The 12,721-nt window shown below is 42.2% G+C and overlaps 1 protein-coding gene across 1 annotated transcript in view; it reads right to left on the bottom strand.

The window, feature by feature from the left end:
* The window catches only part of RELA (RELA proto-oncogene, NF-kB subunit), a 38,889-nt gene that overhangs the window by 14,680 nt on the left and 11,488 nt on the right, over window positions 1-12,721 (bottom strand). The gene's annotated exons all lie outside the window — the stretch shown is intronic.

A 12,721-nucleotide genomic window follows, 5' to 3' on the forward strand; every position in this document is an offset into this window, starting at 1 on the left:
TTTTCTCTCCTCTTGAAACACATCCTTTAAAAGTTCCTTGAACATATTTCCTGCTATTAAACTCTTAATTTTTTATCATCTGCAATGGGTTCGTTCTACCTTCATTCTTGAAAGATAATTTTGATAAGCACACAATTCTAACTTGGTTATTTTCTCTCGATACTCTACAGATTGTCTTGTGGACTCCTCTGTTGTGTTGAGAAGGTTGCTGTTCTTCTAACTCTTATTTCTTTATTCGAAACCTGTCCTTTGTTTTTGGCTGATTTTAAGATCTCCTCTTTGGCTTTGATATTTACTGTAGTTCCAGCAGACGCTGTGTAGGCATGGATTTCTTTCTACTTAACTTCCTTGGGATAAATTATGTTTTCCAGATCTGTGGATTGATGTTTTTCATCAGTTGTGAAAACTTTGTATCCATTGTCTCTAAAAATATTGCCTTTCCTCTATGCTCTCCGTATGTTCTTTCTGGGACTTATTAGTAAAATAGAGAGGCCTCAGGCGAAAAAAAAAATACTTGCAACACGTAGATCCAAAAAGGCCCTTATATTCAGAATATAGAAAGAACTCCTACAAATCAAAGATGAAAAGGGAAACAATAAAAATTGGCAAAAGAGTTGAACAGAAACTTCACAAAAGAAGATACACAAAGAAATGGTTGATACACACAAAAGAATATTCATCAAGAGTCATCAGAGAATTGCAAACTGAAACTACAATAAGATACCGTTTCACATATGCTACAATAAAAAAGACTAAAACATCAAATGAGGAAGAGGATGTGAAGCAACTTGAACTCTTGCTGGTGAGAGTATGAAGTGGTACAACCACTTTGGGGAACTGTTCGGCATTTGTAAAGTTAAATATACGTTCACCCTATGACCAGCAATTTCACTCTTACGTATTTTCCAAAAATGAATTTTTAAAAACACTTTCACAAAATGCACAAGTGTGTTTATAGCTTTTTTGTAACATGAGAAAACTGTAAACTACTCAAATGCCCATCAGGATAATCCATTTGTGAATGGACAAATTGTGGAATCGTCACACAATGGACTACAGTTATTGCACCTCGCACCTTCTGCCGTGGAAAAGCAGCACAGTGTCTGCTAGGCAGCTTTTAGATTTATTTTTTTTAAGATTTTATTTATTTATTTGACAGAGAGAGAGACAGCCAGCGTGAGAGGGAACACAGGCAGGGGGAGTGGGAGAGGAAGAAGCAGGCTCCCAGCGGAGTAGGCTGATGTGGGGCTCGATCCCAGGACTCCGGGATCAAGCCCTGAGCCGGAGGCAGACGCTTAACGACTGCGCCACCCAGGCGCCCCAGCTTTTAGATTTAGACAACAGCATGTACTACATTTGGGAATTCTGTTCTGATCCATTCACTGAGTGGCTTGAAGGCTGCCAGGTTTAAGCACAGCCCAGAGCACGAGAGCTCTATGTATGTCTAGGTTAAGGTACAAGGGTCTCTGCCTATCATGATCTACGAACTGTTACCCCACCAAATTCAAAGTGATATATTCAAGACTGAGTATGTGCAGATCCAAAGGGCAAATGTAAGTTTCATGACCATATGGCCTGATCTCCATCTATATTGTTGCATCAATATAGCTCTCTCTGCTCATGCCTTGGGATTCTCTATTACCAGCTAACTGAGAGGAACCAAAAGTGGTTTGCTGCTGTTCTACAGACCTACCCAGGGTGAAAAATGGTGGTTAGGAGTTATCTTCCCAGTGGGCAGAGCTTCAAGCAGTAGATTTGGTCATCAACTTGGTGTAGAGTGAGAAATCAATGGCCCAGAATAGGGATATGTATGGATTTCCAGGCAGTGATGAACTGGTTGGTCAGGGGTCAGGAAGTAGCAAGGTTGAGAGGTCTGAGACAAGGAGATGTAGGGAAGAGGCATGTGAGTGGACCTTATGAGAGTGGAAACGAAGTGCATGTATCTTTGTGTCTGGTGTTACTGCCCACCAGACAGCATCCATCACAGAGAGAAACTAAACAATATGGTGGACAAGACGACTTGTCTCATAGATGTAAGCCAGCTTTCCTTTTAGGCTACTCTAGTGTTTGTACAATGGGTTCATGAGTAAGTACTACAGTGGCAGGGATGCAGGTTACCTATGGCCCAATAATGTAGGCTCCCTTTCACCACAGCTGGTAGCAAGTGAATTTCATTGGGACCTTCTGCCATGGAGTGGCTGTGATTTTGTTCATACTGGGATTAGCATGCATTCTGGGTATACATTTGCCTTCTGCACCTACAGTGCCTTGGCAAGGACCACTATTTGAGGGTTTAAAGAGCATTTGATCTACCAACCTGTGACCCATTTTATAGAGAATGAGATGGAACAATGGTCACATGACAGACTCCACTAGTGCTACCACACGCTGCATCACCCAGGAGCTATTGACCTGAGAGAATGCTAGAATGATCTCTGAAAGGTAGCTAATGTACCAGCTTAGGAAGGACACTGCCTTCAAGATGTAGTGTATGCTTGGAAGCTGTGGCCAACGTATAGCCATAGCTTCAAAGGGAATGTGATTTTACCAAGGACGCAAAATTCCACCAAACCCAAAGCTATGTCTACCACTTAGTCACGTTGGGCTCCTGGTGCCAGTAAGCCAGCAGCTAAAGAAAGGAGTTCCTATACTGGCAGAAGTAACTAAATCTGATTATTATGAGGAGGTAGGGTTCTTCTACATAAGGGGGGGGCAGTGGAAACTCAAGAGATACACTGACATACCTTTTGGTGTTTCTATGCCTATTGGTAAGTATGTATGGGCAATTGCAGCAACCGTAGAGAGACAAGGATGAGGTTTGGTTTAACCCACTGAGCCAGCAACCATGTTCGTGGATTGGAAGGTTCAGTATTATTAATATATCAATTCTCCCTAAATTTATCTATAGAATCAGTGCAATCTCAATCAAAACACTGGCAGAATCTAGTATAGAAATTGACAAATTGATTTTAAAATTTATATGGAAATGCAAAGGACCTATAATAGCCAAAACACCTTTGAAAAAGAACAAAGTTGGAAGAATTACATTACTTCATTTCAAACTTATTTTAAAACTGTATATTGGGCTTTGATTAAAGAGGGTTTACTGAAGTTAAAAAAAAAAGCTATAGTAAACAAGAAAGTGGGATATTAGTGTAAAGATAGACCTACAGATAAATAGACCAAATTAGACCAGAAAGAGACCTATTCATACACATACATGATCAATTGATTTTCAATAGGGGGACTAAGGTAATTCAATGGGGAAAGGTTAATCTTTTCAAGAAGTGGTGCTGGAATAATGGGGCAAGGGTGGGGTGGGAAGGAAGGAACCTTAATCCTTACCTCACAGCATATACAATAAGTGGTTTCTCGTCTCTGCTGATATTTACTGCTGGTAGTATACTTTCACGTGTTTGGTGGTGGTTGAGAAATCAAACAACAGTCCTGTAGGCTTAGCTTGAGAAAGCTTCCCTCCATGGAGGGTTCGCTTTTGCTTTTGTTTCTGCTATTAGCTTCTGTGGAGGTGGAGAGCAATAGGACCATTGAGTCCACTGTAGGACTAATTCGGCCTCTCTTGTGGGTTTAGCTCTAACTAGGAGTGTCAAAAGCAGCCTTTTATCCTTGTTCTTGTTCTGAGAATGTAAGAGTGTTGGCCTAATGTTGTGTTTGCTAAACATTTGAAATATTTAAAAACTGCAATTTTTTTGTCTTACTGATAAAATTACTGTTTCTACAAATGACTAACACAAAGTTTAACACAAAGATGAGCACAGTTTAATAAAGCGATGTAAATATTGTCTATAAAACCATCTAAGTAGTTTTCTTGTTGGAGCTGGTTGGTGTTATTGGTGGTGTGTGTGTGTTTTTAAGTAGGCTTCACACCCAACATGGAGCCCAACACAGGGCTTGAACTCAAGACCCTGAGATCAAGATCTGAGCTGAAATCAAGAGTCAGGCACTTAACTGACTGAGCCCCCCAGGTGCCCCATTGTTGTTAAGTAGGCTCCACACTCAACGTGGGGCTCGAACTCATGACCCTGAGATCAGGAGTCAACGCGCTCTACCAGCAGAGCCAGCCGGGTGCCCATGGAGCTGGTTGTTCTAATAAAGAAGAGCAGAGCTAGTCCTTAAACCTCCCAGTTTATTTATTTTTAAAGTTTTATTTATTTATTTGAGAGAGAGAGTGAGCAGAGGGAGGGGCAGAGGGAGAGAGAATCTTAAGCAGACTCCATGCTGAGTGAGGAGACCCACATGGGGCTTGATGGCGGGGTGGAGGGGGGGCTTGATCTCACAACCCTGAGATTATGACCCGAGCTGAAACCAAGAGTCAAACGCCCAACTGATTGCACCACCCAGATGTCCCTATTTATTTGCTTTTTAAAAGATTTTATTTTTGGGGCACCTGGGTAGTTCAGTCGGGTAAGCGTCTGCCTTTGGCTCAGGTCATGATCCCAGGATCCTGGGATCGAGCCCCACATCAGGCTCCCTGCTTGGCGGGGAGCCTGCTTCTCCCTCTCCCTCTGTCTGCTGCTCCCCGTTTGTGCTCTGTGTGTCAAATAAATAAATAAAATCTTAAAGAAAAGATTTTATTTTTAAATAATCTCTACACCCAACATGGGGCTTGAACTCACAACCCCAAGATCGAGTTGCACGCTCTATCGACTGAGCCGGCCAGGCTCTCCAAACTTCCCAGTTTAAATAAGGGACTTAGAACCAAGTTATCTGGCAGTTTTTCTTACATATATGAGAAATATCTGAACCAGTTATGGATTTAGTATCTGTTTCTATAACTCTGCTAAAAAAGACATCTTCCCTATCTCTTGGTATTGTCCTCCCAGTGATAATTTGGGAATGTATGAATCAAAATCATATCTAACTAGGAAAGTACACCTGGATATTTAAAGAAATCACTGCCTTGCCCCTTTCTGGCCACCAGCCAGTTGATTTACTTTACATGTGACTTGTCTTAGCTCACTGGGCCCTGGGAACCAGCTCCCCTGGCCCATTTCCAGCATTGTAACAATAGCTAACATTGAGCATTGATCGTGTGCCAGATTTTGAGCTAAATGCTGTACATGGGTGATCATTTGAATCTAATGCCCACAGACAGTCTTTGAGCTAGCTGTTGTACCATTCGTCTCCACATTACATGTCAAGTAGCAGGTGCAAAGACATTAGGTGACATGCTTAAGGTCACACAGCTTCTGGAGAAGCCAAGATTTAAACCCATTTCTGTCTGACTTGAGAGCTGACATTTTGTTGCAATTACCTACAACAATGTGACCAGGGAGCCAAGTGCCAGATGCAGAGGCTGGAAGGACCCTTGGGGCCCTTCAGGTCTGCCTTGAAGCAAGTCTCTTCCAAGTGTCCCTCCATGTCAACCTTTGGCTCCAACGTGGTCAGTTTAAGCAATAGGATGCTCAAAGCAGTTCTGGGTTTTCAAGGTCCTTTCTGATGTAGGGTCAGAATCTGCCTCCCATTAGATGGTCAGCCTTTTGCCCTATGGGGCCTTGGAGAAGACATGAGGCTAGTCCCCACGCTAGGGAATCCCCTCCGATCTTGACTCATTCATTTACCAGATATTTACTATGTACCCACGATGTGCCTGGGACAGAGCAGTGAACAAGACGGAGCTGTGGTCCTGGTGGAGTTGGCATTTTAAAGGGGGAAACAGACAATAAGTTCCATGTTGACAGTGTCTCTCTCACACTCACACACACACACACACACACACACACACACACACACACACCCTTCTAGTCTCTCTGGATCATTTCAGTTTTCCAGATTCAAGGCTCTTTGAAGATGTGGCCCAGAGGAGGTAGCTATACAAAGAGCAGGGCCATGGGCTGGCTGTGGTGACCCCCTGCAACGTGCTCTGGCTTGGTTCTGGGGTTTGGGGGGGGGCACAGATCCAGGGTAATCCTAAAGTTTTACTCTATCCCAATCTTGGCAATAAAGGAAAGAAAATCCTGTCTCACCATCTCCATACACCAAACAAGCAGCAGCAGGACAGGCCCAATTCACTGGCCTCCCTACCCTCTCCCAAATCCAGAGTCCCCACTCCCACCCCTGCCAACTATCTCTTGCACCTGTTCCCCAGCTCCTCCTCTAGCCAGAACGCAGGGGCACTTCTGACTAAACTCACATTCTGCCCTTCTCCAGCCCAAAGCTTCCTTGCCGGTTCTCACTGCCTCCCACTCCCTGTCTCAGCCCCCTTTCCCCTCTCCCTGTTTCTGGCCTCTTCCACCACCCAAATCTCTTTCCAGTTCAGCCATGGCCCAAGATCAAGTGTTGGCCCTCTTCCCTCCAACTTACACCCTTCCTGTTCACCTCTCTAACCCTACTCCAACGGATATTTGGAATAGGAGAACATCTGAGATAGAATCCAGGTCAGAACCACACACACACACACACACACACACACACACACACACACACACGTTTCCTTTTATCCTATGACTCTCCCTCGTCACTGACTCAGGACACAGCGGAACAAAGGAAGTCATGATGCTGGTTTCAGTGTCCTAACAATAGATTTGGAAGAATGAATGCCACCGAGGGGAATCATGAGAGAATGAGGAGGGGAGAAGACAGGAACAGCAAAGGTTTCAGAAAGGATCCAAGAAGTTGGGGTGTCCCCTCTGTATCCCAGCCCCCCCCAGCCCCTACCCTGGCTGAGTGTCAGGTACAGAGAGATTGGGGTGCTGATAGCCCCATGCCTGTGTCGTGATTCCGGGCTGGAGCCAGGGTCAAGGATGATGGTCAGTGGGAACCCAGAAGGTGATCTGAGGGGCCTCACAGAGTCCCTGGGCATCAAGAGGGATGGGGCACAGAACTCCTTCCACCAAGAGTTGTATGGTTTTGGCATCAGGAGATGGTTAGACCTGGAGTGGCCTGACCTCAGGGCTGGGAGGGCCAAGATGCAGAAGGGACCACGTGGACTTCCCATAGGTGCTGGCAGGGGCTGGATGCCCTCTCCCAACGATGATACTACGCAGCCTTTGTGGAGTGCTCACAACGTGACACTTCATGTGAACGGAGCTCATTTACATCTCAAAACAACCTTGTGAGATACTATTACGCTCATTTACAGAGGAGCAAACGGAGGCAGAGAGAGGTGAAGACACCCACTCAAGGTCACAATATAAAAGTGGCAGGGCAGGTATTTTTCACTAAAAAAAGTCAATTTTATTAAGATATATTTGCATACAATAAATGCATATATTTTGAGTGTGTAGTTCTGTACATTCTGACAAACAGACCTCTCTGTATCCATCACCACAATCAAGATACAGAACACTTCCATTTTCCCACAAGGCTCCATTGTGCCTCTTCCCAATCTCCGCACCCATCCCGTCCCCCAGGCATTAAGTGATCTGCTTTCTGATACTATTAATTCGTCTTTCCCAAAATTTCATAGAGTGGAATCCTACAATATGATGAGTGCTCTTTTGTATCTGGCTTCATATGTCCTCTATTGTAAAGTTTTCATTCAATTTTTTGCTCCTTACTGATTTTGAGTGTTTAGGGTTCTTTATTATGTCTGGATTCAAGTCTTGAATTTGCATACAAGTGGGGCAAATCGTTTCTCCCAGGCTGCGGTTTGTGGTTTGCCTTTTCATTTGCAATGATGTCTTTCTAAGAGTGGATTTTTATTTATTTTATCAATTTTTTTTTCTTTTATGGTTCGTCCTATCAAAGACCCCTAAGGTCACAAAAATTTCTCCTGCATTGTCTTCTAGAAATTTTATAGTTATAGTTTATACTTTAATATTTTTAATTTCACATTTAGGTATATGCTCTATTCTTTTTTTTTTTTTAGATTTTATTTATTTGTCAGAAAGAGAGAAAGCACAAGCAGGGGGAGGAGCAGGCAGAGGGAGAGGGAGAAGCAGACTCCCTGCTGAGCAGGGAGCCCCACGCGGGACTCCATCCCAGGACCCCGAGATCATGACCTGAGCCGAAGGCAGATGCCCAACCGACTGAGCCACCCAGGTGTCCCTATATGATCTATTTTGAATTGGTTTTTGTATAGGTTAAGAAATAAGGATCAAAGCCCCCCCTCCCCGCCCCACCCCACCCCAAACGGATGTCCAGCTGGTCCAGCTTCATTTGTTAAAAAGCCTGTCTTTTCCTCATTGAATTATCCGGACTCCTCTGCCTCGAATCAATTGACTGCATACGTGTGGATCTATTTCTGGACTCTCTTCTGTTCCATATATCTCTGTTTTGATATATGTTTCTATTCTTATGCTAATATTACACTGTGTTGTAAATCCTCTGATCCCATTCTTCTATTTCAAAAATTACATTGGCTTTCCTAGGTCCTTCGAATTTTTCGTTTTAGAATCAGCTTCTCAATTTCTACCCATAAAACCTGCTGAGATTTTGATTGAGATTCTTTTTTTGAATCTGTAAAATTGAATCTCATTCTCAAAATGAAAAGGCTGCTTAGAAACAGTATACATTTTATTTTTCTAAAGATATTTATTTATTTATTTGACAGAGAGAGAGAGAGAGAGAGCATAAGCAGGAAGAGTGGCAGGCAGAAGGAGAGGGAGAAGCAGGCTCCCCACTGAGCAGGGAGCCCGATGTGGGGCTCGATCCCAGGACCCTGGAATCATGACCTGAGTCGAAGGCAGACGCTTAACCAACTGAGCCACCCGGGCGCCCCAACAGTATACATTTTAATCAAATTTCTAGAATATGTAATTATGAACCGTAGCCACGGAGGAACCAAACTTAGTGTAATCTGAATAATTATTCAACTTAAATCCTTATTAAAAAATTAGCGTTGGTGAGGATGTGAAGAAATGGGAACTTTTCCGCTTCGCCGGTGGGGATGTAAAATGGTACTGGCACTATGGAAAACAGTTCAGTGAATCCTCAGAAAGTTAAACACAGAACTAGCATATGATCCAGCAATTCCACTCCTAGGTATATATCCAAAAAAATTGAAAGAAGGGACCCAGACAGATAGATATATGCCACTGTTTATAACAGCATTATTCACAGCAGCCAAAAGGCAGGAACACCTGAAATATTCCTCAACAAGATGCATGGGTAAACAAAATGTGGTTTATACATACAATGGAATTTTATTCAACCATAAAAAGGAAGTTCTGACACACGCTATGGCATGGATGAATTTTGAAGACATTATGCTAAATGATGTAAGCCAGACACAAAAGGACAAATATTGTATGATTTCACTTATATGAAGTACCTAGAATAGGGAAATTCTTAGAGACAGAAAGCAGAATAGAATACAGGTTACCAGGAGTGGGAAAGGGAAATGGGGAATTATTGTTTGTGGTAAGAGATTATGTTGGGGATGATGAACAAGATGGATAGTAGTGATTCACAACATTGTGAATGCATTTAATGCCACTCAATTGTACACTTACAAATGGCTACAATAAATACCATGCTATGTATATTTTACCAAAATAAAAAAAGGAAACCTTTATTAATAAATTGATGGCATATATTTAGTTATGTTTAAAAATGGAATAGTATAAGCATGGGCCAGAACTGGGCTCCTCACTTTAATCTTTTTTAAATGTGCCCCATTATCTAAGTTTGTATTTGGGCCACAAGGGCAACAATGTGTCTCCCGAAATCCCCTGGGAGTCCATCTCTCAATAGGTCAAGCACTGTTCTAAATGCTGGGATGGTGGCGTGAAGAGAGTAGCCATGAACAAAACATAGCCCTTGCCCTCCAGGAACTTACATTCTACTTGAAAGATACAGGTAATATATCAAGTTCAGAGGCAATATATCAAGTAGAGATAAGTATAATGAACAAAAGGGATTATTTGATAGTATTGTATCAATAAATTTTGTATCTATGTTCATGTCAGATACTGGTCCATGTATTCTCTCCTTGTGATAGCTATGGTTTTGGTGTCAGGGTAATGCTGGCCTTATAAAACGAGCTGGGAAGTGTCTCCTCTTATGTTTCTGAAAGAATTTGTGTAGGATTGGTGTTATTTCTTTCTCAACTTTGATAGAATTCACCAACTGGACCTGACATTCCCTTTGTGGGAAGGTTTTAATTTATTAATTCAATTTCTTTAATAGACATAGGACTATTCTGTATATTTTTTTCCTTCTTGAATCAGTTTTGGTAATTTGTGTCTTTTAAAGAATTTGTCCATTTCACATAGATCACTGAATATATTAACATATATAAAATGTTCAAAATATTTACTTGATATCATTTTTTGTCTTTTTTTAAAAAAAGATTTTATTTATTTATTTATTTGTCAGAGAGAGAGAGAGAAAGAGAGAGAGAGAACACAAGCAGGGGGAGCAGCAGGCCGATGGAGAAGCAGGCTCCCCACTGCGCAGGGAGCCCGATGAAGGACTTGATCCTAGGACCCTGGGATCATGACCTGAGCCAAAGGCAGATGCTTAACGGACTGAGCCACCCAGGTGCCCCCCTTTTTTATCTTTTAAAAAGATTTAAATAGTAATAAATCTTCTATATTTATCCCCATAGTTACCATTTCTGTTGTACTTCATTGCTTTTTGTAGACCCACTTTCATCTGATGCCATTTTCCTTCCACCGGAAGGACTTCACATTTTTCCCCCCAACATTTCTTATGGTGTGAATTTTATGTCTTAAAAAGTCTTTGTCAACATCTTTGAACATCTTTTGCTGGGTACGGAATTCTATGCTGACAGCGTTTCTGTTTCAACACTAAAGAAATCGCTTCATTGTCTTCTTGCTTGCATTGTTACCAGCGAGAAATCTGCAGCCATCCTTATTTCTCCATATGTAATGAATCTACTTTTTTTCCTGACTGCTTCCAAGCTTTTCTTTTAATCACTGGTTTTGAACAATTTGATTATGATGTGGCTTGATTTGGGGTCCCCCCCCCCGTTTCTCATGTTTGAGGTAAACTGAACTTCTCAGATCTGTGAGTTTACAGTTCTCATTAATTTAGAAAATGTTTTGCTATTATTTCTCCAAATATTTTTTTGTCCTGCTCTCCTCATTCAGGGACTCCAATCACACATGTCTGGCCACTCGAGGTTGTCTCACAGCTCACTGATGCACTCTTCAGTTTTTGTATTCTTTTTCTGTTTCATTTTGGATAGTTTCTTTGACATATCTTCAAGTTCGTTAATCTTTTCTTCTGCAGTGTTTAAGTCATTAATCCCATTCAGCATATTTTTCATCTCAGACGTTGTAGTTCTCATCCCAGGAAATGTGATACGGGAATTTTTGTATCTTACATGTCTCTTCTTAGCTTTTTAAATATACAGAATAGTTATATTTTTAAGTGTCCTTATCTGCCAATTCTAACATCTGTTCATTCTGGGTCAGTTTTAATTGACAGATTTTTTTCTTTTCCCTGTGGGTCATATTTTCCCACATTTTTGGATGTTTGTAATCTTTTGTTGGATGCCAGGCATTATGAATTTTACTTTTTTGTATTTTTGTATCCCTATAAATATTTTTTTTTTAAAGATTTTTATTTATTTATGTGACAGAGAGACAGCCAGCGAGAGAGGGAACACAAGCAGGGGGAGTGGGAGAGGAAGAAGCAGGCTCCCAGCGGAGGAGCCCGATGTGGGACTCGATCCCGGAACGCTGGGATCACGCCCTGAGCCGAAGGCAGACGCTTAATGGCTGCGCTACCCAGGCGCCCCCCTATAAATATTTTTGACTTGTGTTTTGGGACATAGTTAAATTACTTTGAAATGGTTGGATCATTTTGAGTCTTGCTTTTAAGATTTTGAGAGTTTTTTTTTTTTCCTCACACTAACCAATTCTCTGACACCAACTAAATGTCCAACTAATCATTTCAGTTCTGACACTATTTGTAGTTAGCACAGACCTCACAGGTTAAGGGCTTGGTCTCACAAGACTGTCCCTACTTCAGATACCAGTTGCGGATGGGATGCCCAAGCTACCCACGTTTCTGCCTGGCCTTCTACAAATTTGGGGGGTTCCCATGGCCCCCCTCCCTCAGGTTCAATAATTTAGTAGAACTCACAAGAGCTCAGGAAAGTGCTTTGCTTAGAACTACTGGTGTATTACAAAGGACGTAACTCAGGAACAGCCAAATAGAAGAGAGGCATAGGGGAAGGTATGGGGGTTACAGAGCTTCCATGCACTCTCTGGACACACCACCTTCCTAGCACTGGTGTTCACCACTCTGGAAGAACTCTGCATCCTGTTGTTTAGGAGTTTTTATGGAGATCTCATTATGTGGGCATGATTGATTAAATCATTGGCCATTGGTAATTAACAACCTCCAGTCCCTCTCCCTTCTTTCAGGGTTGGGCGTGGGGCTAACAGTTCTAACCCTCTAATCACATGGCTGGCTCCTCTGGTTACTAGCTCCCAAGGGGCCCACCAATAGTCACCTCATTAGCACAAATCTGAGTATCACTTTAAGGGGCTCATTATGAATAACAAAAGACATTCCTATCATTCACTAAATCCCAAGGGTTTTATGAGCTCTGTGCCAGGAACCAGGACAAAGACTATATTTTTGATTATACCATAGATCTATTAGGTGAGACCAGAGCAGCAGTTAGTTTGGGGCTAATTATTCCTCACTACTGAGGCGAGACCCATCTAGGACCCAAAGCCCCATGTATTATGAAGTCTTTCATTCTGACTCGTGGGAACAGACACTATCTTTGGCGCACAAATATCAGTTAGGTCAGGGTGGTCAACAGTGTTATTCAGGTCTT

Source organism: Ursus americanus, chromosome 24 (genome assembly GCF_024610735.1).
Source record: "Ursus americanus isolate L20-20 chromosome 24, mUrsAme1.1.p, whole genome shotgun sequence".
NCBI lineage: Eukaryota > Metazoa > Chordata > Mammalia > Carnivora > Ursidae > Ursus > Ursus americanus.